At 42.7% G+C, this 27871-nt stretch overlaps 1 protein-coding gene and 1 long non-coding RNA gene across 2 annotated transcripts in view; one reads left to right on the top strand and one right to left on the bottom strand.

Moving 5' to 3' along the window:
* CLYBL (citrate lyase beta like) overlaps positions 1–27871 on the bottom strand; it is a 289048-nt gene that overhangs the window by 201342 nt on the left and 59835 nt on the right. The gene's annotated exons all lie outside the window — the stretch shown is intronic.
* On the top strand, positions 1461–2332 carry LOC105739818. The gene is made up of 2 exons (XR_001115800.1): positions 1461–1878; positions 2076–2332. It is a non-coding gene; the product is annotated as an uncharacterized LOC105739818 (long non-coding RNA).

Genomic DNA, 27871 nt, shown 5'->3' with positions numbered 1-27871 from the left:
AAAAAAATTAACCAGGCGTGGTGGTGGGCACCTGTAGTCCCAGCTACTAGGGAGGCTGAGGCCGGGGAATGGCGTGAACCCGGGAGGCGGAGCTTGCAGTGAGCCGAGATCACGCCACTGCACGCCAGCCTGGGTGACTGAGCGAGACTCTGTCTCAAAAAAAAACAAATGTGAACTTTATGAGAGCTGAACTATGTCTCAATACAGCGATGATTTTTAAATGCAATGGGAGGTTAGTGCGGGGAGTAATTGTGACTAAGGGGCAGGGCTGGCATATGTAATGCGTCTGCTGGCATTAAGCACAACTTGTGGATTCTAAGCGCTTTCTTAAAATGAAAGAATGAGTGAAGAAAACAAATCACTAGATTTACTGTTCACTTCCAGACTATCATATCCATCCTGGCTATGAAGGATGTACACTGAGTTTCTGCGTTCTGAAACTGTTATTACTTAGGCACAATCCACAGAAAGAGCAGTCTGAAAACTCAGGGACTCGGAGCTCTGTGCAACACGGCTTTCAGGATCCCAGAAACTCTCGCTCTGTATTCCCACCACCCTGGGCTGTTTCTTCATCCCATGGGTCCTTCTGCATTTATTTGTCCTTTGCACTGTGAATGATTTGGAGGCAGTGACTACGCCTTTTATCTCTATATCCCTAGAACCAGCAGCACATAGAAGGGACTTGCCAGGTGACTGTGGAAGAAGGGAGGAAGTTGCTATTAGCTTATGAGGAGCTTATAGTCTAAGTTTCAAGCTTTCTCATTTCTCCATTTTCTTATCACGTACAGTGATTACACTAAAAATACTCTGGTACTCTAGTGCTGGTTTTTTGTTTTTTGGTTTTTTTTTTAGGTCAAAATGGGTCACATAGTGGCAATTTCATATGGCTCAATCTAACAGAAAGAATGTCTTTCGGGTCCCACTTCATGATACAAAATGGTTTTTAAACTTCGTTCCCTGAAGATCCTTTGGGGAGCACAAACAGAGAGGTAATGGGGAGTGATTTTGATCCCCAGCTGTCCCCTTCCCCCCCAAATTTTTAGAGTTTCTATGTAAGAGTTGGTTTGAACAAAAGACTTGCGTCTAAAAATTAGTTTGTAACTAATTTATTTATAGAATTTATTTATAACTCTAGATCAACTTAGATATTCATTAAGAAAATATCCCCCAAAACATGTTCTTTAGATCAAGGAAATAAAAAGTAATGCTTAAGCTTTTTGCTTTCAGTTCGCTGGAAAGCCACAGTGCTTACACATTTTTATGCTGTCTACCATCAGTGCATCTAGGGAGGTGCATCTATGGATGAGGCTATCATGTGGGAAATTCTTGACTGGGCAGTGAGAGACGGTTAGCAACTCAAAGCAAGTAATCCAAGAGTTAATCAGGAGAGACACTCAATCCAGAAAGTGCTCATTAACCCAAGCCTTTCTGCATAGTGTCCCTACCACCCTGCTGCCTCTAACTAAACAAAACACGGTAGGTCTCAGTGTGAGAGAGCGCTTTTGTTCACATAGGAGGCTGACAGCTATTTGCGATGAGGGGTTTTTGTTTGTTTGTTTGTTATTCAAATAACTTTTTCCCCCTGAGGAAACTGAAAGGGAAAATGTCAGAAGTATGTGATAAATGATTTTTTAAAATAGATGGGATCTCCCCAGTTGAACTGAAAAGTAGGTATTGAAAAAGAATCCATTTCTAAATGGTAGATTTTCATATGTAAGTTTGATACTAATTCTTTCAAAAGAGTTGTGCCTGTGAGTCAGATAAATGACAGGAAGGTCTGTCTAAATACCAGCATCCTCAGAAGGGCAGCTGTTCAGAAACATTCTCAAATCATGAAGATAAATAGAACCGGAACACTGATGATTCCATCAACTGATGGTGAGGGAAGCATCCAATTCTATCTTAACCTCCAAGCTGTGCAGTATTACGGTGCTTCCTAAAAATACTTTTAAACAAATACACAAAAAAGCCCATGTTTGCTGGGAATGGGGGAAGTTGGTGATTAGGGTTGGGGGGCACAGGGAAGAGAAGTAGAGAGGAAAAACGTACACCAAAATCTACCTTCCTTTTTTAAGGTTCCTTTTAATCAGATCTTAAAGCAAAGACAGAAGCTGAAAACATTTCTAGTAAATAAATAGCAAAGAACTCTGAATGCTTAGCCGACCAGAACCCCGAAGGAGCCCGCCTGGTACTGCCAGGCATGACTGCCTTTAGTGGATTTAACAATAAAAAAGAAGATGGCGCCAAAGACCAAACTACATGCAACCTTCCCTTCCCGCAAGAAAAGTGGATAAAACTTTCTGCTGCGGCTGGGGGAGGAGGCAGGGGACCAGTCCAGAGAGATAAAATGCTACTTAACACAACAATGTGGATAGCATTTAGGCCACATGCAAATTTCATCCACAGAGCTTGCAAATGGCATGCAATTTACTGCTCAGAGGATGTAACCTATTTGAGTCTAGAGAGCTAATTAATAAAACAGTCTAAAAAGAACACAGAGTTAATCGCCATCCATCTCCTGGGCTATTTCAACTTGTTTTTTTTATAGTTGCTGTTAAACAAAATTCTAAATATTGTTATAGCAATCAGTTATTAGTTACCTTAACAAGATGCAAGTTTGGTGTTGGTCAAAGTTAAATCCTTTTTAAAAAAAAAATACTTGAAAAAGTTGAAGCTGCTCTTCTCTTTAGAGCTTGTTCTGTGATGGATAAAAATTGCATCTATAAAGGTTTCAAGTCAGGTCACATTTAGAAAGTAATAGTAAATAACAGTGACTGGTAAACACAGTCCTAGGTCTTCCTTGCAAATGCTCAAGTTGAAACAATTGAATAGTCTTCAAAAATCATACTCTCATTTACAGATATGATTGGGCACATGGGATTTCAATCATGCTCCTTCATTGCTGAGAATCATGGAATTAAAATGGTAATAATTTTTACCTCTCACTTTTCTCTTGCCTTTTTCTTCCTTTAAGCACTAAGTAATTTTTGCTTTTCACTGATAACAAGAGAAGTTAGAGCCAGATTATTTTCTCTGGGACAACCTGTCAGTGATTGCAAGAATATAGTTCAAAACATCCTGCAACTGCTATATGTGTAGCCCACCCTAAATCCTGTCTCCCCTGAAGCTTGCTGAAGGAAAGCGTGATGCCTCTCCATTCTGACCTGGTATGTATGCTTCTGCAATCCTGAAGCTGAGAATGAACTATATCCACTTTGTAGTAACGAAGCTTAAAATGTCAAAGATTCTGTAAGAGATTTTTGAGTGGAGGAAGATACTTGATGAATTTATATGAAGTCCCAAGGGCTACATGCTGGGACCCTAGATTCCAGCCAGAGTGTACTTACTAAGGACAGGAAGGGTGATGCTTGGGGTGTGAGGCCGATTTTATTGAGAGTCCTTCCAAATCTGAGTGGGCAGACCTGGAAAATGCAGGTTTCACCTTGGCCTCATTCCCAAAGGTGCATCTGTACCACTAGCTTTTGTCAGGATGAATGATGGTGCTGAGTAATTTCAGGAAAGCAACTCATCTGCCCAAATATGACTGCCAAAATATTCAGAATAATGTAGCTTAGCACTTCAATATAATTTTACTTTCTGACTTCACAAATAAGGAAGAAGTTGCCTTTTGGACGCTCTATCTTTTGCACTGGCTTTAATTCCCAGGGAAGGCCACTATCAGATCCTCCATTTCATGCAGGAGCTGGAAGAGATGTAAGGAACGTATTTCTTCTCTCTCTCTTCATGTCACCACCTTCTCATTTCCAGTTCACTTGTTATTCTTAAAGAGTAATGTCAAGTTTGTACACACACAAAAAAAGAATCGGACTAAAGAAAAGCCAAATAAGTAATATAATTAGTAAATATGCTAATTCAGATTAAAATGTAAGTCTTTAAAAAGTTCAATTTGTTATATGTAAAATTATTTTAATGACATATTGGAGAAAAATCTGGCATTATGCTGCCAAGAAGGCAATACATTTAAGGCAATCTTACAAAGTATATGAAATCACAGACTGTAATATCCTGCAACTATTTTAATTTTAAAAGCTCAGTTTATAAATATATACTAATATTTTTCTCACTTTTAATCACTCCCCCACTGTTTTGGCATAAGAGCTAAAATAACCTGAAACGGCCCCCTAAAACACACACAGCAAGTCTGTTACACAGATCTGGAAACCAAAAAAATGTATGAAGGAAGGAGTTTTCAATAATCTGAAACAGAGTAGCAAAAAATGTGTGTGGTTTCTAGCTTTTCACTACTAATAAAAATTTTTCCTGGGAAAATTTTACTTTAAAGCAACTCTAAATGAAAATGCATACAATTAAGGGAAAGACCATTGCTTCAAACAGATTGACTGTCTTTAACAAGTTTCTCTCTTTCTAGCTACTCAGATATGCTATATTTCCTAATTATCACCTTTTAAGGGCCATCTGGGCCCATTCCTCCCCATCAGGGGGCAATTCCATTTGCATTGTTCCTGGGCTTAGTCATGATCAAGTAGTCTGGTGGTCAAGTTCATTAGAAATTAGAACAGAAGCATTCAACCCAACACAGTAAACCAAGTATCTGATACTCAGGCACCCACAGGAGAGATGATAAGCATGTCAGACATATTCTCACATAACTAACAAGTCTTCAATGTGCATTTTATCCAATTGCTTAAAGAAACATTCAGCCTGGTCCCTGACCAGGTATGTAATGAAGATTTGATTAAGTCTTCTCACACCGCAAAACATTTCTCAATTAAGGCAATGTAAGTATAGTCCCTTATGTCTTTTGGTTCAAAAGTCTATTAAAAACCCTTTAATGGTTCCCTCATTTAGCCTACCATTCACAAGCAGTATACTACTTCCTTCCTGTAGAGAACACACAAGAATTATCTTAATTGTATTTTCTGTGAAACAAACGCACATTACAGGAAAAAGCGGATCCAGCCCTCAGTCCGATGCTGACTAGCTATGGGTCCCTCTGTCCTCCCCAAGAGATCATCCTATAATTCACAAGCTCTTTACAAACCTGTGTGTGTGCCAAAGGCATGCCTGGCCCATGGGTATGCTAGATAGTTCAGGCAGCTGCTCTTCAACAGAGCTGATTGTAAAAGGTATGGCTAATTCAAGGCAGGCATATAAAAGGTTTCCCGCTTCATACCTCATAAGGTCTGATACATAAAACCCAGGAAATCGTTACCTGCCTCATCTTGCAATTTCTGAGCCTGGCTTGCAATGGCCATCTTAATCCGCAACACCAGCCTATTGAGATTGAGGAGGAGTGCTCCATGCTGAGACCTACAGCCTCTTGGAGCTACACCTTAGTCTTGCAAATGAAGACAGCTGCAGCGGGCCCTAATCTATGCAAGGCAGGTGTAGCCCTGGGGCTCTCTGCAAGTGACCCTTGGAGCTATTAGGCGTGGGAAGTTAAGAAGTTACAGTTATAAAAAGAACTATTTCATAGCCTCTCATTATCGAGGTTACTAAGCTTTCTAAAGGAACAATGGCTTATTTCCTCCCATTTGTGCCTTGATATCCCCCCCTGCCCTTCTGAAATTCCCTATTTAGACAGTTCCTAATTCTGACCCCAGCTGGGACACTTTAAATTGGTGGCATAGCTCGTCCCCAACTGATGCCATTCGTTCAATGCTATGTTGAAAATTTGAATCTGCGTCAAATTTTCCATTTTAAAAACCTATCCTAAAATCCACTATCCAGACAGAAGTGGAGATTTCAGGAGAAAGTAATGCTTACAGAATCATCCCAAGATTCAATAATGTATATAAATGTACTTTAGTACTGCTTAGTAAATTAATCTAAAGCAAAACATTGCATCACTGAAACTGAGCCAACAACAATTCACTCAAAAAGCAGTCACTGAGTCTCTCCCTCTCTCTCTCTGTTGAAACAAATACTTCTATGTCTGAGGCCAGCTCCTGGCCTCGAGTGTCCCCCAAAGGACTGTGGAAACAGAACTCCAAAGATGTTTCTCCTTTAGGAGGAAATGGCTGTGTCACTGTGTTACCAGCAAGGCCACCAGATGCTCAGAGGGGAGGTGGTGCTGATGCTGGGCCGAGCCGATGAGCTCAGCACTAGGAGCTGCCAGCTCCTGAGAGTCAGGCCCTTGTCAGTCTGGGAGCACAGTCCGAATGGAGCAGCTATATATGCTCTGGAAGAACTCAGAGCATGTAGCCTGGATTGAAAGAAGGTCTCCTCCCAGGGCTCTCACCCTTTTCTTAGCTCAGAGTGTCCCTGAAACAGCTCCACACAAATTCCTGAGAACTGCCACACTGTCTTCTCCAGCATAACACAAAAAAGAATAAAGGGGGAAATTTGGTCCTGGAGTCAAAGGTGGGCTCTGAATCTGTTTGACTGTATAGCAGGAATCACAGCACTCTTATCCCAGGGATGCAGGAGAAAAATGTCTACGAGATTCTTTTTCTTTTTTTGAAACAGGGTCTTGTTCTGTCAACCCAGGCTGGAGTGCAATGGCGAAATCTCGGCTCACTGCAACCTCCGCCTCCCCGGTTCAAGCGATTCTCATTCCTCAGCCACCTGAGTAGCTGGGATTACAGGCACACACCACCAAACCCAGCTAATTTTTGTATTTTTAGTAGAGGTGGGGTTTCACCATGTTGGCCAGGCTGGTCTCAAATGCCTGACCTCAAGTGATCCACCCACCTTGGCCTCCCAAAGTGCTGGGATTACAGGCTTGAGCCACCGCGCCCGGCCGCTAAGAGGTTCTTGAGAGAGAAGGACTCAGCAAACCTTAAGGCCATCCTCTTATCCACTGGGAACAAACCCCTCACACCACCACCATCTAAAGGAGTGAAGTTTTGCTCAGATGATGCTTAAATTATATCGGTTTCAGTAGAGGAGGTTGCTGAAACCCAAAATCATTGTATGTGATTATAGTGAAACTTTGTCATTCAAGTTCATTTTTTTAAGTTCAATTTTAAGGCTTACTTTAAAAATCCGGGAGCAGATATATTAATTTTGAAATAAAGATTATAAATATGTTGAAACATTGGCTTTTCTTGAAGAATTATTTTAATTTTTTATTAGTTCTACTGTATTTTTTCCACCCTTCACTTTTGGAATACACATAATAGGCTTTTTTCCCCCCTTCAATTTTTGTAGAACTGTTGAGTTTTCATAAAAGTACAAAGTTTGAAACAAGTACAGAAAGCTTGTAAATGTATCAGAAATGCCGTGCTATACTTCCATACCCATTACTTCTAACAATTTCACAAGAAGGAGCACATTTTCGTGAGTTGTGTGATGTTTTAGCAACAAGACTCCTATGGACTTTAATGGAAGTCACACAGCTAAAACTCCATGCACCACTTTGAAAATTTAAGAGTAATTGCTAAGTCCCCCTTAGAGGGTCATAGAAATATTAAAAACCAAAGTATTTTGCTAAGAACTCCAATTACGCCTGAAGGCTTACATCAGATTTTATCAAATGATTGGTCACATATATAATGTACTCTAATGCTGTTTTATTGGTTGGTTGTTTTCTTTATAAAAGACGGTCTTTGTGAAGTCCTGCCTGAACAGGAACATACAATACAGTAACCTTCAGTTCAAGTGTTCACTTCAACCCATGGTTCAGTCTTATGGGATGGTAGGAGTGGGAAACAAATGGGCTTGGGAACATTTTAGCTTGTTATTTATTATTTCAGAGGGGATCATTACGCTCACTGCATCATCGGACTGGTAGATTTTGCAGAAATACATGAAGCTGTTGAACATAACCAATCTGCCCTGGTGAACATTCAACCTCAGAATCCCTTGTGACTGGCTGGGTTAAGAAGGCTGATCCTTTATGGGTGAGGTAGTGGTAGTAGCCTAAGAACCCTGTCTTAGTAGAACCTGCCTTCCTTCCAGAATCATAACAAGGTTCATTCATTTGGTGGGAATCCAGCTTTTCTATTTAAATTTTTTGTTTGTTTGTTTTTAGATACAGTCATGTGCCACATAACTTTTAGGTCAACAACAGACCAAATATACCACAATGCTCCCATAAGATTACACTGGGCCGGGCTCGGTGGCCAAAAATACAAAAATAAGCTGGGTGTGAGGCCGGGCGCGGTGGCTCACGCTTGTAATCCCAGCGCTTTGGGAGGCCGAGGCGGGCGGATCACGAGGTCAGGAGATCGAGACCACGGTGAAACCCCATCTCTACTAAAAATACAAAAAATTAGCCGGGCGTGGTGGTGGGCGCCTGTAGTCCCAGCTACTTGGAGAGGCTGAGGCAGGAGAATGGCGTGAACCCGGGAGGCGGAGCTTGCAGTGAGCCGAGACTGTGCCACTGCACTCCAGCCTGGGCGACAGAGCAAGACTCCGTCTCAAAAAAAAAAAAAAAAAAAGCTGAGTGTGGTGGCATGCACCTGTACTCCCAGCTATGTGGGAGGCTGAGGCACAAGAATTGCTCAAACCTGGGAGACAGAGGTTGCAGACTGCACCACTGCCCTCCAGCCTAGGCAACAGAAAGAGACTCTGTCTCAAAACAAAAAACAAAAAACAAAAAAACCACAAACATGCCGGGCCCGGTGGCTCACGTCTGTAATCCCAGCACTTTGGGAGGCCGAGGTGGGCAGATAATAAGGTCAGGAGTTCAAGACCAGCCTGGTCAACACGGTGAAACCTCGTCTCTACTAAAAATACAAAAAAAAAAAAAAAAAAAAAAAAAAATTAGCCAGGCATGGTGGCATGCGCCTGTAATCCCAGCTACTCAGGAGGCTGAGGCAGGAGAATGGCATGAACCTGGGAGGTGGAGCTTGCAGTGAGCCAAGATTGCGCCACTGCACTCCAGCCTAGGTGACAGAGCGAGACTGTCTCAAAAAAAAAAAAAAAAACCATATATATACATATAGCAATACAACCATATACAGTACATAATACTTGATAATAATAAATGTTACTGGTTTACGTATGTATTATGCTTTACATTTTATCTTCATTTTAGACTATACGCCTCCTTATTTAAAAAAAAGTTAACTGTAAAATAGACTCATGTGGGTCCTTGAGGAGACATTCCAGAAGAAGGCATTGTTATCACAGGAGACAACAGCTCTGTGCGTGTTATTGCCCGTAAAGACCTCCATCTCTCCTGTGGAGATGGAGATGGAAGACAGTAATATTGATGATCCTGACCCTGTGTAGGCCTAGGCTAATGTGTGTGTTTGTGTTTTCGCTTTTAACAAAAAGTTCAAAAACTATAAAAAATACAATTTAAAAATATAAAAAAGCATATAGAATAAGAGATAAAGGAAAATTTTTGTACAATGTGTTTGTGTTTTAAGCTTACTGTTATTATAAAAGAGTCATATAGTTAAAAATATATATAAAGTTTACAGGCTAGGCGTGATGGCTCAAACCTGTAATCCTAGCACTTTGGGAGGCTGAGGCGAGCGGATCACAAGGTCAGGAGTTCGAGACCAGCTTGGCCAACATGGTGAAACCCTGTCTCTACTAAAAATACAAAAATTAGCCTGGTGTGGTGGTGGGAACCTGCAAGCCCAGTTATTTGGGAGGCTGAGGCAGGAGAATTGCTTGAACCCGGGAGGCTGAGGTTGCAGTGAGCTGAAATTGTGCCACTGCACTCCAGCCTGGGTGACAGAGCAAGACTCCAACTCAAAAAAAACCAAAAAACAAAAAACAAAATATATATATATACACACACACACACACACACTTTATATATATATACACTTTTATATATATACACTTTTATATATATATACACATATATACACACACATATATATACACATATATGTGTATATATATTATATATATATATATATATATATAAAGCACATAAAGTAAAAAGTTGGGCCGGGTGTGGTGTCTCACACCTGTAATCCCAGCACTTTGGGAGGGCGAGGCAGGTGAATCACCTGAGGTCAGGAGTTCGAGACCAGCCTGGCCAACATGGCGAAACCCCTGTCTCTACTAAAAATACAAAAATTAGCCGGGCGTGGTGGCAGGCGCCTGTAGTCCCAGCTACTCAGGAGGCTGAGGCAGAAGAATCACTTGAACTCGGGAGGCTGAGATTGCAGTGAGCCGAGATCACGCCACTGTACTCCAGCCTGGGTGACAGAATGAGACTCCGTTTCAAAAGAAAAAAAAAATGTTATAGTAAGCTACGGTTAATTTACTACTGAAGAAAAATTTTTGTTTTTTTTTAATAAATGTAGTATAGCCTAAGTACATAGTGTTTACAAAGTCCACAGTAGTGACAGTAATGTCCTGGGCCTTCACATTCACTCACCACTCACTCACTGACTCACCCAGAACAACATGAGGTCCTGCAAGCTCCATTCATGGTAAGAGCCTTCTGTGGGTGTTCCATTTTAAATCTTTTATGCAGTATTTTTACTGCACCCTTTTTCTGTTTATATATGTTTAGATATAGAAATCCTTGCCATTGGCTGGGGGCAGTGGCTCACGCCTGTTATCCCAGCACTTTGGGAAGCCAAGACAGGCAGACCACAAGGTCAGGAGTTCGAAACCAGCCTGGCCAATATGTTGAAACCCCATCTCTACTAAAAATACAAACATTAGCCAGGTGTGGTGGTGGGCGCTTGTAGTCCCAGCTACTCAGGAGGCTAAGGCAGGAGAATCACTTGAACCCAGGAGGCGGAGGATGCAGTGAGCCGAGATTGTGCCACTGCATTCCAGCCTGGGCAACAGAGCGACACTCTGTCTCCAAAAAAAAAAGAAAAGAAATCCTTACCACGGTGTTACAATTGCCTACAGCATTCAGTAGCTACATGTTGTGCAGGTTTATGTCAGAGGGGCAATAAGCCATACCACACAGCCTAGGTGTGCAGTAGGTTGTAACATCTAGGTTTGTGGAAATACATTCTGTGATGGTAGCACAATGATGAAATTGCCTAAGGATGCATTTCTCAAGACGTATTCTCATTGTTAAGTGACGCATGACTGTAATCTGAAACTAAAAGAAAAGATGCAAGGAGGCAGGGAGTGGTGGCTCACACCTGTAATCCTGGCAGTGTGGGGGGCCAAGACAGGTGGATCACTTGAGGTCAGGAATTTGAGACCAGCCTAGCCAACATGATGAAACCCCGTCTCTACTAAAAATACAAAAAGTAACCAGGCGTCGTGGCACATGCCTGTAACCCCAGCTACTCAGGAGGCTGAGGCAGGAGACTCGCTTGAACCCGGAAGGTGGAGGTTGCAATGAGCCGAGATTGTGCCATTGAACTCTAGCCTGGGCGACAGTGGGAGACTCTGTCTCAAAAAAAAAATGCAAGGATAGCTAAATAATTCTTGAATTCTCCTTACCCAGTCTTACCAACCGTTAGCACTGTTAACATTCTGCCACATTTTTTTTTTTTTTTTTTTTTTTGAGATGGAGTCTTGCTCTGTCCCCCAGGCAGGAGTGCAGTGGCGCGATCTGAGCTCACTGCAAGCTCCACCTCCCGGGTTCACACCATTCTCCTGCCTCAGCCTCCCGAGTAGCTGGGACTACAGGCGCCCGCCAACACGCCCGGCTAATTTTTTGTATTTTTAGTAGAGACGGGGTTTCACCGTGTTAGCCAGGATGGTCTCGATCTCCTGATCTCGTGATCCGCCCGCCTCGGCCTCCCAAAGTGCTGGGATTACAGGCTTGAGCCACCGCGCCCAGCCCTGCCACATTTCTTTATCATTACTGCTCTCTCTGTCTCTCTTGGTCTCTCTCTCTCCATATGTATAGATGCAGATATAGATAGGTAGATATGCATAATACATACAGATATATATTTATTTTTATATATTATGCACCCGTATTTTTTCCCTGAACCATCTGTAAGTTATATTCATTGTGCCCCTATACTCTTAAATGGTTCCCCAAACCAAGGACACTCTCCTACACAACTGTATTGCAATTATCCAAATCAGAAAATGTAACATGGGTACGATACTAGTATCTATTCTACAGGCCTTATTTAAATATCACAAATTATTCCAATAACGTGTTTTATCTCCATTTTTTTTTTCTGGCTCAAGATCCAATCCAGAATCACTCATTACATTCAGTGACGATGCTTCTTTTTTTATTTTTTTTTTTATTTTTTGAGACAGAGTCTTGCTCTGTCCCCCAGGCTGGAGTGCAGTGGCGCGATCTCGGCTCACTGCAAGCTCGGCCTCCCGGGTTCACGCCATTCTCCTGCCTCAGCCTCCCGAGTAGCTGGGACTACAGACGCCCGCCACCACGCCCGGCTAATTTTTTGTATTTTTAGTAGAGACGGGGTTTCACCGTGTTAGCCAGGATGGTCTCAATCTCCTGACCTCGTGATCCGCCCGCCTCGGCCTCCCAAAGTGCTGGGATTACAAGGCGTGAGCCACCGCGCTTGGCCAGCACTACTTCCTTCTTAGGACTTTGTTCACAGACTAAAGACTCCACTCATAATCTTCTGATGTTATGGCGCTGGTCCAAAATAATCACAAAGGAAAAATTTTAATTTATAGGACAACTCAAATTATCTTTTTCTTCCTTTCATGGGATAGGAAAGAGTGTGTGGATGGGCCACAGTAAAACATCATGAAAAATGTGGCAGTTTGTTTATTGGGTCCATGTCTGATGCTAATGCTACTAAGGTTTTAGGCAGTGGGAGAAACCCAGTGGTCTGTCCTAAGGCCAAAGACTGGGCCCTTAGTTTCAGCAGCCATCCACGTCTTTGCTACTACACAGAAAGAGGGCTAAATATGGAGCATAGGTATTCCATAGGCACACGGCAACAGCATCAGGGAACACACTCAGAATCCTTCTATCCTGGTGGGCCATTCTGTAATGGAAGCACATTGGATAACTCAAGGTCTCACTTAGGTATAAAACAAACAAGCTTTTCAACTGGTGATGACAAACTCTGGGTTCTGGATTGAGGATGAGAGGTTTGTTTTCTTCTCTGACCAGTCCTAGCCCATTATTTTTGGAGGCCTCATGTAAAATTACCTTTTATAAGGTTGATCAACTTAGATATCACTTTTATTTCATTGCAACAGGAAGATTAGTTAGGCAACTCTGCTATCCCACCCTTACTAATGCCATCTCATCAGGCTAAGTTATGTACCTTCTAACTTGATTCACAAAACAGTGAAAGTAGAATCTAGGAAAATTGGAGTATGTTTTTATGGAAGGGTGGACTGCATCATCGAAGAGTTGCAGGCAAAACCACAGAGAAGTACAAATGGTGCTCTAGAAATTAAAAATCGGTGTCAGATACTATCCTGTGAATGTGTGGAGGAAGACGATGTTTATAAAGAATGCTTTTCATTTGCTGTCATAGGCACTGCCATATTGAAATTCCCCCATTAATTAGTACGCCAACTTTAAACTGACACTTCCCACGAAAACACGAGCCAGTTTTCAAAGTTGTGAATGCAAAAGTTTCCAGTACAAATACTGAAAAGTACAAACTGAGCATCCTAAATGTTTATATTAACTATTGCCCCAAGAAGATAACATGGTCATTTAATATTATTTAATGCCTAAGCACATGCATTAGACAGTAACATACACAGCTCTTTAGGATGCTGTTTCTCACATCAGGATCTAGTTGGCCAAACATTTCCTTTGAATGACATTTAATAACGTGCACCTGGAAATCTGAGGGCAGCTGTGGCATTTTCTATGTAATTAATGGCTAGAGGAATCCATAGAAATGCTTTTCTTCCCATTTCTACCAGACATTTCCCCCCCCACCCTCTCCTTCCCATTTTGGAAACAGAAGAAATATGGCTTATATAAAGTGGATTGTGGTTACTCATTACATGACATTTGGACAGATGTGTCATTTGCAGATATAACAGGTCTGTGCTTCACCATCCCCTACATAATTACTCAGATCACCATCTGAGGAGCTGTAAGAGTGATTCGCAAGGAAAAAGAAAGTCCCAGCACAGTGGAGATCTGAGTAACACTGGGAAACAGAAACACAGATTCCCCAGGTGAGGAAGATGGATGCTGAATACCCTAAAAGGTCATGTTAAAGAGGAGTTCTGTGACATTAAGAGCATTTCTTGAGGCCCAAAAGTTCGATTCTCCTTTTTTAACATGTATCCAGGGCAGAATTTAATTAGCTTATACAATTTTGGTACAATTAGCTTATACAATTTTTCTTTTTCTTTTCTTTTTTTTTTTTTTTTTTGAGTCAGAGTCTCGCTCTGTCGCCCAGGCTGGAGTGCAGTGGTGCGATCTCGGCTCACTGCAACTTCCGCCTCGCGGGTTCACGCCATTCTCTTGCCTCAGCCTCCCAAGTAGCTGGGACCACAGGCGCCTGCCACCACACCTGGCTAATTTTTTTTATTTTTAGTAGAGACGGGGTTTCACCGTGTTAGCCAGGATGATCTCAATCTCCTGACCTCATGATCTGCCTGCCTCGGCCTCCCAAAGTGCTGGGATTACAGACGTGAGCCACCGCACCCGACCTATACAATTTTTCTAATGAGCAATATATTAGAAATACAAACAAGTTAAAATATTCTGAGTGAGAAAAACAATGGTTGTCTAAGTGTCCAGCACATACTAGGTCCTCAATAAATATCTAGTCAGTGAATAAATGCTAATAGAATTATCCTGTACTTTCTGGAATTTTTTTTTTTCTGTACTTTGCATTTTTAAAGAGTTAACCTAAATTAAAATGTCAGGAGACTGAAATATTTCATGCTCTTTCTGCCTACCTTTTAATTATATAAAAGATGATTGTAACAAACCCACAGTGTAAGTCTCCTCAAACAAAAAAGATAATAATACTTTCCTGATTTCAGTTTGGTTGCAGAAAAAAGGCAAATTGGTGCATAATTAACAATTTGTTGGTGTAAATTCATCTGCATCTTTTAATTGGTGTTAATTAGATTAGGACTAAAATTTCTTTAATCCTCTATCTTGCCTTTTTTGATGCAAACTAATTTTCTCAGCTGGATGTCAAAGTTTCCCATTAATTACACTTTTCTAAAGGGAGCTTCTTCAACACTGTAGACTCAAACATACAGACCAAGAGCAGATTTCAGCAGAGCTTGGAATCAACCTTTTGGGAAAAATAAGGCATGGTGAGAAGTGAGACTTAGGAGATAACTAGTGAATTTACCCAAATTCACTGGTGAATCAAGGCTTCCACAATTAGCAAATCAGGGACTGTCTGATACATGAGAGCCTCCAGCATTTGGTAGCTGTAAATAACACCCTGTAACACAACTCTGCCACAGTGCAGATGTTAGAGCAGACCTTCTGAAACAACAATGACAAAATGTTCAGCCGTATGGTTAAGAAGGCAACTTGCTTCCAAATCTCAACAATATCAGTAACACCGTTGCCTTTTACTCTGCATTACCCAGGGGCCATTCATAAGGCTGGCATGGCTATTTCCAGTGGAAAACACGTGCAAATGTAAACCATCTTAAGTGAATTAAGTTCCACATTTCATACGGTTTCCTCCAAATATTGCAACTCTTCTACAACGGTTAGCATGTCAGGAGGAAAAGCCACAAAATACATTCAATATCTTTTATGGCAAGGTGACCTGAAATAAAATTTTATGTAGTCAAGGATTTCTGATAGTTCTTTATCCACAGCTTTCCTCTCACTCTGTAGCAGTGATGATTGAAACCCGATGTGTACTGCAAAAAAGGGCTATAAATCTTTTTATGTACAAATAAAACAGTAGCCATTAAATTTTGCTATGATGTCTGAGTAGATATTCAGCATGAAAACATGATAAAACAACTGTAAACTGATTGTGATCAAATGTAATTACAATGACTTGTCTCCAATGAATGACATGAACTAAATACAGTCACAGACTTCTCCAAAATTACTTTGGGCAAAGAACCAAGAGAACACTATATCCTTTCTTCACTAAAGGCATTTTGCCAAATAAATCGCAAACACACAAGCTTTAATAACTACTGCCAAAAAAGCACTTGGGAACTCATTATGGAAACGTTTAAAACACACACAGACACAGACACGTGCACTCATATTTAATAAAAACTCTTCCTCCATATTAATATAATTTTACTGAAAAAGCCACGTGTTTTGAGATTTTTAATTGGTGCTCCCCAGAAGTAAATCTAAGGAGTGATCGGCAATTACAAGCTTTTTTTTTTTTCTCTCAAAGTCAATGTATTTGGCTGCCATTTCTGGCATCTTTATCTTGGAGAGGTTATAAGAAAATCTACTTGGATATTTTTATGCAGCTAAAAGTAAACAATGATCTGGATTCTGAAATAATACGATCTTTTCAATATGCCAATGCAGGGAGATTCTCTCCCTCATTCTCCGCCCTTTTTGAGATGACTTACTGCATTACCTCCAGGAACAGAAAAAATAAAGATGACCATATACACAGGAGTCACATTCAGCAGTAATTATGGCTGACACAGGTCTACGAACCTAAGGACCTGGGAAAAAAAGGGGACAGTTTGTGCTCTCAGCTCTACTTTTGAACTTTGTCCTTTTTTTTTTTTTTTTTAACCTGTAGTCCTGAAATTGTGGCAGTATTTACCTATACACCATTTGGGAATATTATTAAGAATGAAGGGCCAGGCACGGTGGCTCATACCTGTAATCCCAGCACTCTGGGAGGCTGAAGTGGGTGGATCACCTGAGGTTGGGAGTTCAAGACCAGCCTGACCAACATGGAGAAACCCCATCTCTACTAAAAATACAAAATTAGCTGGGCGGGTGGGGCATGCCTGTAATCCCAGCTATTCGGGAGGCTGAGGCAGGAGAATCGCTTGAACCCGGGAGGTGGAGGTTGCAGTAAGTCAAGATTGTGCCACTGCACTCCAGCCTGGGCAACAAGAGCAAAACTCCATCTCAAAAAAAAAAAAGAATGAAGAAGGCCAGGTGTGGTGGCTCATGCCTGTAATCCCAGCACTTTGGGAGGCTGAGATGACTTAAGGTCAGGAGTTTGAGACCAGCCTGGACAACATGGTGAAATCCTGTCTCTACTAAAAAAAAAAATTAGCCAGGCCTGGTGGCAGGTGCCTGTAATCCCAGCTACTCGAGTGGCTAAGGCATGAGAACAAGCGAGGTGGAGGTTGCAGTGAGCCGAGATTGCACCATTGCACTCCAGCCTGGGTGACAAGAGTGAAACTCTGTTGGAAAAAGAGGAGAGGACAGGAAGGGAGAGGAGAGGAGGGGAGAGGAAGGAAGAAAGAGAAAGAAAGAGAAATAGAAAGAAAAATAAAAAGGAAGGGAGGAAGGAAGGAAGTCCGTCTGTGGCCGGGGTGGTGGCTCACGCCTGTAATCCCAGCACCATGGGAGGCCGAGGCGGGCAGATCACCTGAGGGTAGGAGTTCGAGACCGGCATGGCAAACATAATGAAACTCCATCTCTACTAAAAATACAAAATATTAGCCAGGTGTGGAGGCACAGTGCCTGTGATCCCAGCTACTTGGGGGGCTGAGGCACAAGAATCACTTCAACCCGGGAGGTGGAGGTTGCACTGAGCTGATATCACGCTACTGCCCTCTAATTCCATTCCTAAGTATAACCCCAGAAGAAATATACCCATATAACAATGTGTACAGAAATGTTCATAGCAGCATTATTCATAATAGCTGAAAAGTAGAAACAACCTAAATGTCCAACAACTAATCAATGAATAAATAAAATGTGGTATATATTAGTACATACAGTGGAATATTATTTGGCCTGAAAAAGGAATGAAGTACTGCCACATGCTACAACTTGGATGAAGCTTGAAAACATTATACTAAGTGAAAGAAGCCAGTCACAAAAAGACCACATACTGCATGATGCCATACATATGAAGAGTCCAGAATCGGCAAATACAGAAAGACAGAAAGTAGACTAGTGGTTGCCTAGGACTGAGGGTTTTGGGGGAAAAGGAGGAGTGACTGCTAATGGGAACAGGGTTTCTTTTGTGGCTGAAGAAACAGTGATAGAAATAAAATTAATCACGGTGATGGTTGCACAACACTGAATAGACTAAAAACCATTAAATTCATTGAACTGTATACTTTAAATAGGTGAACTGTATGAGATGTAAATTATATCTCAATAAAGCTGATATAGACACATAAAGTATATGCACATATAGGGTATACGTATATAAGGTAGAAATAGTCACATCTGTAATGCAGTGGTCCTGGTCCCCTTTATGTATGTGACAGTAGAAGATGCAGCGTCAACATTAAAGCCTGATGAGTGCTCCAAATACTGTTTTATTTAAATATTGTCTGCCCCTGAAGAGGAGGAATATTAGGAAAAATCCATTCCATGCTTCTACCAAATCTGCTCTCGTCAAGGTCACCCATGACCCCCACGTGGCTAAATCCAATAGCCCAATTTTTGTTTTTTTAAGAGACAAGGTCTGGTCTGGCTATGTTGCCCAGACTGGAATGCAGCAGCTATTCACAGGAATGATCATTGTTCTCTGCAGCCTCGAACTCCTGGGCTCATGCCATCCTTGCATCTCAGTCTCCTGAGTGGCTGGAATTATAGACAAGCACCATTGCATCCAGCTTTCAATAGCTGATTCTTGGCTTCCTAGTTATCTGATCCAGTGACAGCAGCATCTGGCGCAATCACCCCCTCCCAACTTGCTGTACTGTTTTCACTTGGTTCCCAGGACACACACTCCTTGGTAATCATCCTATCTTACTGCTTATGACTTCTCCATCTCCTTTGCTGGTTCCCCCCTCCACTTCTTCTTACGCATCCCTTAATGTTGGAGCATCCAACATTAAGACAGAAAATAGATTAGTGGTTGCCTTGGGCTGAGGTCTTTGTGGGGAAATGGGGTGTGACTGCTCAGTCAACTCTGGGTCCATTCCTAAGTGACCCCACCCAGACTTTAAATACCGTTTCTCTGCTAACAGCTCCCACAGGTACATCTCCAGACCCAGCCCCTCTCCCCCAAACTGCCTACTTCATACCTCCACTTAGAATTCTAGTAGCTATCAGCTGGGCATGGTGGCTCACGCCTGTAATCCCAGCACTTTGGGAGACCGAGATGGGCGGATCGCGAGGTCAGGAGTTCGAGACCAGCCTGGCCAATATGGTGAAACCCTGTCTCTATTAAAAATACAAAAATTAGCCAGACATGGTGGCACGTCCCTGTAATCCCAGCTACTCAGGAGACTCAGGCAGGAGAATCGCTTGAACCAGTGAGGCAGAGGTTGTGGTGAGCCAAGATCATGCCATTGCACTCCAGCTCAAAAAAAAAAAAAAAAAAAAAAAAGAATTCTAGTAGCTAAAAAAAAAAAATTCTAGTAGCTATCTTAAATTCAACATGTCCGAAGCTGAACTCTTGACCTCCACCCCACCCCAACAAAAGCATGCTCCATTTATTGCCAAACCCATCTTGAAAGCCACTCTTTCCCTCCAGTCACACAAACCAAAAATCTTGACAGTCATCCTTGACTCCTCTTTTATTTCCAACTGAGAAACACTCAACCTACCAGGAAATCTCATTGATTCTGCTTCAAAACATATCCCAGGTACATCTCACTCAGTTTGAGACACCATCAGTTCTCACCCGTCTCACAGCAACTATCTCCTGATGGGTCTCCCCACTTCAACCCTCGTCTCCTACAATGGTATTCTCAACATAACTTCTGGAGGGATCTGTTTAAAAACTCTGCAATGGCTCCTCATTCCACCTGGAGTAAAGCCAACATCCTTCCAGCGATCTGGCCTCTGGTTCCCCCTCTGGTCTCACCTCCATTGCTGTGGACCCCTCTCACTCCACACCAGCCCACAGCCCTCCTTGCTAACCATGGACACACAGGGCTGCTCTACCTAAACCATTCTTCTTCAAAATTATTCAAGGCTAAGTCCTTCCTCTCCTTCCAACTTTTGCTCAGATATTACCTTCTCAATGGGGCTTATCCTTACCCCCTATTTAAAATAGTATCCTGCTTCCCCTCATTTCCTTTGCCCCTGTTGCACCATTGTTTTTTTCTTTTGAGACGGAGTCTCACTCTGTCACCCAAGCTAGAGTGCAGTGGTGCTATCTTGCCTTACTGCAACCTCTGCCTCCCAGGTTCAAGTGATTCTCCTGCCTCAGCCTTCTGAGTAGCTGGGATTACAGGTGTGCGCCACCATGCCCAGCTAATTTTTGTATTTTTAATAGAGACAGGGTTTCACCATGTTGGCCAGGCTTGTCTTGAACTCCTGACTTCAGGTGATCTGCCTACCTCAGCCTCTCAAAGTGCTGGGATTACAAGCTAAGTTACCATGCCTGGCCCCTGTTGCACCGTGACACTGTACACTTTCTAAAATTCTCCATGACCAACTTATTTCTCTCTGTTGTTGCCATCAGCCTGCTAAATTGTACGCTCTAGGGGGGCAGATTTTGGTTCTGTTTATGGATGGATCTCCGCAGTGCCCTGAACATGGTGGCCCCTCAATACCCATTGGGCGCATGGATGAAGGACTGCTGAAGATCCCATGCGCCCTTCCCCTGCCAATATCTGGCTAATGGCAACTTTAAGGGTTAAGGGCATAAAATTTTGCCACACAGATTTTCAAACAAAATGAACAGTGGAGAAAAATGAGGTAAAATGTTATTGTTGCTGTTTAATATATATTTTTTGAGACAGGGTCTTGCTCTGTTGCCCAGGCTGGAGTGCGGTAGCACAATCACAGCTCACTACAGCCTCAACCTCCTGGGCTCAAGTGATCCTCACACCTCCCAAGAAGCTGGGACTATAGGCACACACCACCACACTTGGCTTTTTTTTTTTTTTTTGTAGAGATGGGGTTTCACCATGTTGCCCAGGCTGATCTCGAACTCTTGGGCTCAAGCGATCCACTTGCTGAAGCCTCCCAAAGTGCTGGAATTATCAGTGTGAGCCACCACGCCCAGCCCTGTATAATATTTATTATAGCCCTGAAATACACTAGGTGACAGAGAAAAGAGACTCTCAATTCCATGTCTTGTGGATGTTTAGATACTTATAAGAAAAACTGATAGGCAGCTAGGCACAGTAGTGCATGCCTGTTGTCTCAGCTACTCTGGAGGCTGAGGTGGGAGGATCACTTGAGCCCAGGAGTTTGTGGTCGCAGTGAGCTATGACTGCAACACTGCAGTCTGGCACTCCAGCCTGGGTAACAGAGTGGGACTCCGTCTCAAAAAAAAAAAAAAAAAGAAATTCCCAAAGAAAAGATTCCAGGAGTCACCTAGTCACCTACAGTGTATTTATTCTTCCTTCAGAAGGGCTCTAACAAGAGGGACAACAGCTAATAACAATACAGCTCTGTATAAAGGAACTGTATCATCGACAAAAACATGTGAGACATACCCATCACTCAAGAATCACCCAGGAGGCCTGTAGTGCCTGCCTCAGAGGTGACACCCTAAAGGAGACAGTGAAGGGTGGAGTGAGGGCGAGAACGTGAGAAGGGGACTGTGTGCTTGGGAAGGAGGTGCACAAGTCGGGGACAAGGGCAGTCTCTCACACATCCCTTCTCACCTACCAGTTTGAGTCCCCATCACCTACTAGGAGGACTTTTGCGGTAGCTTTTATTATTATTATTTTTTTTTGAGAAAGAGTCTTGCTCTGTCACCCAGGCTAGAGTACAGTGGCGTGATCTCGGCTCACTGCAACCTCTGCCTCTTAGGTTCAAGCGATTCTCCTGCCTCAGTCTTCCAAGTAGCTGGGATTACAGGCACGCACCATCACACCTGGCTAATTTTTGTATTTTCAGTAGAGATGAGGTTTCACCATTTTGGCCAGGCCGGTCTCAAACTCCTGACCTCAAGTGATCTGCCCACCTCAGCCTCCCAAAGTGCTGGGGTTACAGGTGTGAGCCACCGTGCCCAGCCTACAGCAGTTTTCTATTCTTAGCTTTTCTGTTTCAGTCTCTCCCTTGCCTTCACCAAGCACTTAAATCTATTTTGTCCATGGCTATAGATCAATCTCCTTAAACTGCAATCATACCCTCCCCTGATCAAACACTTTCAGTAGCAACTCCCTGCTCAGTTCAAACTCTTTGGCCTGCAGTAGGGAACACAAACATTATACGAGAAAACAAAAAAACAAAACTTGACAGACTGTGATAAATGCCATGAAGGAAAGAAACAGGATGCTGTGAGAGAGAATCATGGCAGGGGGCTGAGGATAAGAGTCCTAAAATAGGATGGTAGGGAAGGCTTTAGGGCCTCAAGAGGAGAAGGAGCCAGCTACAGAAAGAATCCGGCAGCAGAACCAGCTAGTGCAACAATCCTGAGGCAGGAACTAGCTTGCTGCATACTGCAGGCACTGAAAGGAGACCAGTGTGTCATAAGGGCAGCGGACAAGGGAGAGAGTGGCATAAGATGTTGCTGGAAAGGTCAGCAGGAGCCAGCAATGCAGGGCTTTTGTGGCCACAGTAAGGAGGAGGGATTGTATTCTAAGTTCAATGGGATGTTTTGAAAGATACGCAGGGAAGTGACATGATCTGATTCTCTGGCTTGCTGTATGAAGAACAGAAGAGGAGCAAGCATAAAGACCATGGAAAATACTGAGATGTTTCATGGCCCAGTATTCCCAATGAGCAGAGACCTCCCATGGGTGGAGGGTCGAGCTGAATGGCAGAAAAGGACCACGGAAGGTCTAGCTAAGATCAGGGGGTCAATTTTGCAATTAAATCGTATTTTTGTTGTTGCTGTTTTGGCCAAAAACAAATTGTAAAATTCAAAGAAGTCAGTAATCGAGGAAATTTTCACAAATATGAAATGTTAAAACATTCTTGTTTTTCATTTGGATAGCTGAAAGAAGGGGAGAGCAGAGATTCCTAAATCCTAAAACAGGCCAGTAGATGCCTGTTTTTAGAGCACGTGTCTAGAAACTGCAGGTAAGTTTTGTTTCAGGAAACATAAACAAGTTATGTTTCAGGAAACTGCCGTGGGAAATTCCATGTAAGATAACTTGGATGGTGAAGAACTTCTTAAATTTAATTTTTACTTTTTTAGAGAACTACTTAAATTTAATTTCTACTTTGCTCAGGCTGGACCGCAGTGGCTATTCATAGACGCAATCATAGCTTACTATAGCCTCAAACTCCTGGGCTCAAGTGATCCTCCCACCTCAGCCTCCCAAGTAGCTGGGACTATAGGCATGCACCACTGCACCCAGTTCTTTTTTTTTTTAAGATGGAGTTTTGCTCTGTCACTCAGGCTGGAGTGCAGTGGCACAATCTTAGCTCACTGCAACCTCTGCCTCCCAGGTTCAAGCAATTCTCATACCTCAGCCTCTTGAGTAGCTGGGACTATACAGGTGCATGCCACCACGCCTGGTTAATTTTCATATTTTTTTTTAATAGAGATGGAGTTTCACTATGTTGGCCAGGCTGGTCTCAAACACCTGACTTCAAATGATCTGCCTGCCTCGGCCTTCCAAAATGCTGGGATTACGGGTGTAAGCCATGGTGCCCAGCCTGCACCCAGCTCTTTAAAGTATCATTTATACACATGGAAATTTCTAACAGGCCCCTTGCTAAAACAATAGAATGAAAAAATATGCCTATAAGGAAACTTAACAGATTGAGTAAGCCCAAACTTGTCTTGCAGTTCTAGGAACCCTGTCACTAATCATGAGATATATGCTGTGTGGGGTGCAGAACATTGTTTCTATCTCAGTTGTGAGTAACAGCTCTTAAAAGCTAAAAATAGGGATCTTCATGGGGAGTGAAGAAGAAAATGTACAATATCCATGCAATTGAAGGCAGGCTCTCAGTAAACTAAGAAATCTTTTCAGAGGTAAAGAAAATGAAGTAATGATTTGAAACTACCACCCAACTTTACATTTCCTATTTGGAAAGCTAAGGTTCTTTGGAATATCTAACTTTTTCAAGGCTTATGACACCCTCCCTTCCTATCCCACCTCTCCCCTCTCTCCAATTCTTAGAAAAATGACTGCGTAACGTGCTTGTGGAATTTTTGCAAATGGCTAGAGAAGGCTCTGGAAGGAAGAAAGGACAAGCTACATGTTCTTCACATGTCTCCATGCCCCTAATGCCTCACTCCCCATTCAAAGCTGAGGACCTGGCTGGGCACGGTGGCTCACACCTGTAATCCCAGCACTTTAGGAGGCTGAGGTGGGCAGATCATGAGGTTGAGAGATCAAGAGCATCCTGGCCAACATGGTAAAATCCCATCTATACTAAAAATACAAAAAAATTAGCTGGGCATGGTGGCACATGCCTGTAGTCCCAGCTACTTGGGAGGCTGCGCAGTAGAATCGCTTGAACCTGGGAGGCGGAGGTTGCAGTGAGCCGAGATCACGCCACTGCACTCCAGCCTGGTGACACAGTGAAACTCCATCTCAAAAAAAAAAAAACAAAAAAAAAAAACGCTGAGGGCCTATAAAGGCACCCCTAGATCTGCCCACACTTCTTGGGGATCTGCCTCCTGCCTTCTCCTCCCAGAACCAGCTTGTCCTGCCCTGGAGCCCCTAGTGAATCTAGCTTCTACACTCTTCACCTAGATTAACACCTTGATTCAATCATATCATGGCCTTGGAGTGTGGTTTTATCCCTTCATACTATTTTCTGGATTGGCTCCAGCACCTTGAACCTGGCCAAGTCACCCCCAGCTTGGCATCCCAGAAGCCAGGCAGGCTGGGGTTGCTGTGCCATTGTATCATCCTCATGCCCAAGGAGGGGATTTAGACATCAGCAGTGACGAGCGATAGTTCTCATTTTTCTTCTATCTACCAAAATACATTCATCTTGTTCAAATAGCCAATATTCCTTTTTTTTTTTTTTTTTTTTTTTTTTTTGAGATGGAGTTTTGCTCTGTCACCCAGGCTGGAGTGCAGTGGCATAATCTCAGTTCACTGCAACCTCCACCTCCCAGGTTCAAGTGATTCTCCTGCCTCAGCCTCCCGAGTGGCTGGGATTCACAGGTAACCGCCATCTCACCCAGCTAATTTTTGTATTTTTATTAGAGATGGGGTTTCACCATGTTGGTCAGGCTGGTCTCGAACTCCTGGCCTCAGGTGATCCACCTGCCTTGGCCTCCCAGTGCTGGGATTACAGGCGTGAGCCACCATGCCTGGCCACCAGTGTTCTATTAAAGATACTTTTTTTTTAAGACAAGGGCTCACTTTGTTGCCCAGGCTGGAGTGCAGTGGCATGATCTTGGATCACTGCAACCTCTGCCTCCTGGGCTCAAACGATCCTCCCACCCCAACCTCCCAAGTAGCTGGGACTACAGGCATGTGCCACCATGCATGGCTATTTTTTGTATTTTATGTAGAGACGGGGTTTCACCATGTTGCCCAGGCTGTTCTCGAACTCCTGACCTCAATGAATCCTCCCACCTCGGCCTCCTAAAGTGCTGGAATTACAGGTGTGAGCCACCATACCCAGCCTCCAATGTTCTATTGAAGATGAAGATTTATTTTTGCTCCTCATTTTTCATACCTAATTACTTGGCAAGCATTAATAAAAAATGATGGGCAAACCTTTATTTCTCAGGTGACCAGAGAATTCTTCAAATGCATCTATCCTTTTGTTCCAAAACAGACCATTTGCCAACTGGAATAGTAGAAAGATTTTTGTTTTTAGAGGGAATCAGGTGAGCGCGAAATGAGTTGACTAGTAAAATTTAAGAGCGAATGTTTATTTTGACTATTAGAAATATCTGAATCGAAAAAGTAGATTTGTTTTTTAGATAATATCAAATGTATTCCATAACTTCATCAAAATAATTTTCAATGCATGCACCACAAGTTGCTTCCCTTAAAATGTTCAATTGTACTCTGTAAACACCCAAAACTACTAGGAAATTGAGGCCAGTTGACACATTCTCTCTCTGTCTTACTGATTACACAGAATCCTAAACCTGCCACAGAGTTAGATGCAGGTGGTCTCTCCACTCTTCTAGCAATTGTTTATTTCTTAAAAAAAAAAAAAAAAAAAAAAAAGCAAGATTCTTTAAGTAGGACTATACTGCAATCCTTTCCATAATGTCCCTATGTGTATGTGGGTGGGGAGGGGGAAACTGTGGCTCTTGCATGCTTACAGCAGATTTATCATGAAAATGACAAGTTATGAGCTTGATGTTCTTCCACTCTGTTTACAGCATACGTGGCTCCATCCTCAAAGGATGGTTACATGTGGCGTTTCTGTGGAGAAGTTGTTGTTATAAGTTCTCACCATGTTCTACTACAGCAGTGACTTCTGATGGTCCCCCAGTCCCCAAGACCCCCAAAGCCCCACATCTTCCAAAAGAACCTCTCAACACAACTTGCTTCTCTGCTCACTTTTGGGTCTATGTGAAGGTCATAGATCCTTAATTTAGGAAGAAAACCTCTCTAAAGCAGACCTCTAACGTGTCTTCAGCGTGTAGACACTCAGGTGGGCACAAGACATTTGGACCTGTGTTCTATGCAGGGTGAGAGGCATCCACTGCTTTCCACAAGACCCCCAAGTACAGGCAGCATCACATGATCCCCAGAAAAACTAACACAGAGCAGCCCAAATACCACCAGGAACATCTTTAAAGACAGCATGGCATTTTTACTTTTGTTAACATAGGTGGGTTTGTCCATCTCTGGTGGCTTTTTGGGACAGTAGAAATTTTCACATTAATACTGTAAATTCTGTACCATATTTTGACACCTGCTATATCTGATTCAAATGCGGGAAAAAATACCATGTGTGCATAATGAAAAATCATTCATTTTTCCCTTTCTTATCCCAGCAGGAATAGAAAGCAATTCCAAGCCACTCTGCAAATGTATCCAAGGTTAGAGACTCGGGAGCTGGCTAACATCTTACATCCCAAATGACTGAAGCATTTCAGTAGGCTGACTGGCTCGAAATAACAATTTAAGAAAGTGGGGGGAAAACCTATAGGGAAAAAAACCCCATGAGATTTGTAAGAGTTGTGGTGAAGAACAGGTTTTTTCCAGAGCCATCCCAGAGGCTTATCACATTGGAGCCCATCTTGAGCACACCCACCGAGTCATCCCCATGCAGTGAGGGTCAGGCTGCCTAAAGCCACTCAGGTGTGGTCACAGTCAGCACTTGGCCCCTTATTGAGATCTAAGCTTCTTGGCAGGGGCTGTACTGTGTCTCGGCGATGTCAGTGTTCACCCCCACCTCCCTGCACCAGGCCCTCCCCGTCCATCCCCTCTTCCCTTAACCCCCGTCACTACCACTCTTCACGCGTGCTTCTGGGCCTTGTTGCCTCAAAAATATCCCAAAGCCCAAGGACCACCAGCCCTTCTTCCCCAGGTTCCTTCTAGCAAGTAGTCCTGTGTCCAAGAGGCCTCATCATTCTTCTTACTCTCCCTCAGCTCCTCCAAGTGAAACCCTCAGTAAAGCCCTCCCCAGACATATCTTGGAAAAGATTAATCTCTCAGATTAACTGAATGAGCTCAAATATAAAAATATTTTTTAAAAACAGTAGGGTCGTTAAAGAGTGACAGATTTAAGCGCCATCTGGGCTCGCTGGTCAGGGTGGCGCGAATTCCATCAAACGGCTGAACGGTGCACGATCTGAGAATCCCATCTGTTTTATCTAACATGAATCAGTCCAACAGTTTGACCATTTTGATGTTAGAGTTGTTTAAATAAAACCATGGACATATAATACCTCCTCTAAACTTCTAGAATGCAAAATGTATATTTGATTATCACAAAGACAGAAATTAAGCTCGATTCGATTCTCAGAGTGTCTCCAGTGAAATTCCAAATAGACTGCTTTTCATGAAATGATTATTTCCCCAGAGGAGTTTTGGGTTTTTTTTTTAACCTTTGGGACCATATGTGGAGACTTTTCTTAGGGTTACTGTGTAAAAGTTTAATAATTTTTTTCACTAAAAACTATATTCATAAGATTTTGGACCTTGTAAAATAGGAAAATTTGTTTTCTTTATATTAATTCTTCCTCCTCTGCTG

Source organism: Nomascus leucogenys, chromosome 5 (assembly GCF_006542625.1).
Source record: "Nomascus leucogenys isolate Asia chromosome 5, Asia_NLE_v1, whole genome shotgun sequence".
Classification (NCBI taxonomy): Eukaryota; Metazoa; Chordata; class Mammalia; order Primates; family Hylobatidae; genus Nomascus; species Nomascus leucogenys.
The sequence above is the reverse complement of the archived record's forward strand: the minus strand, read 5'-3'. Positions and strand labels throughout refer to the sequence as shown.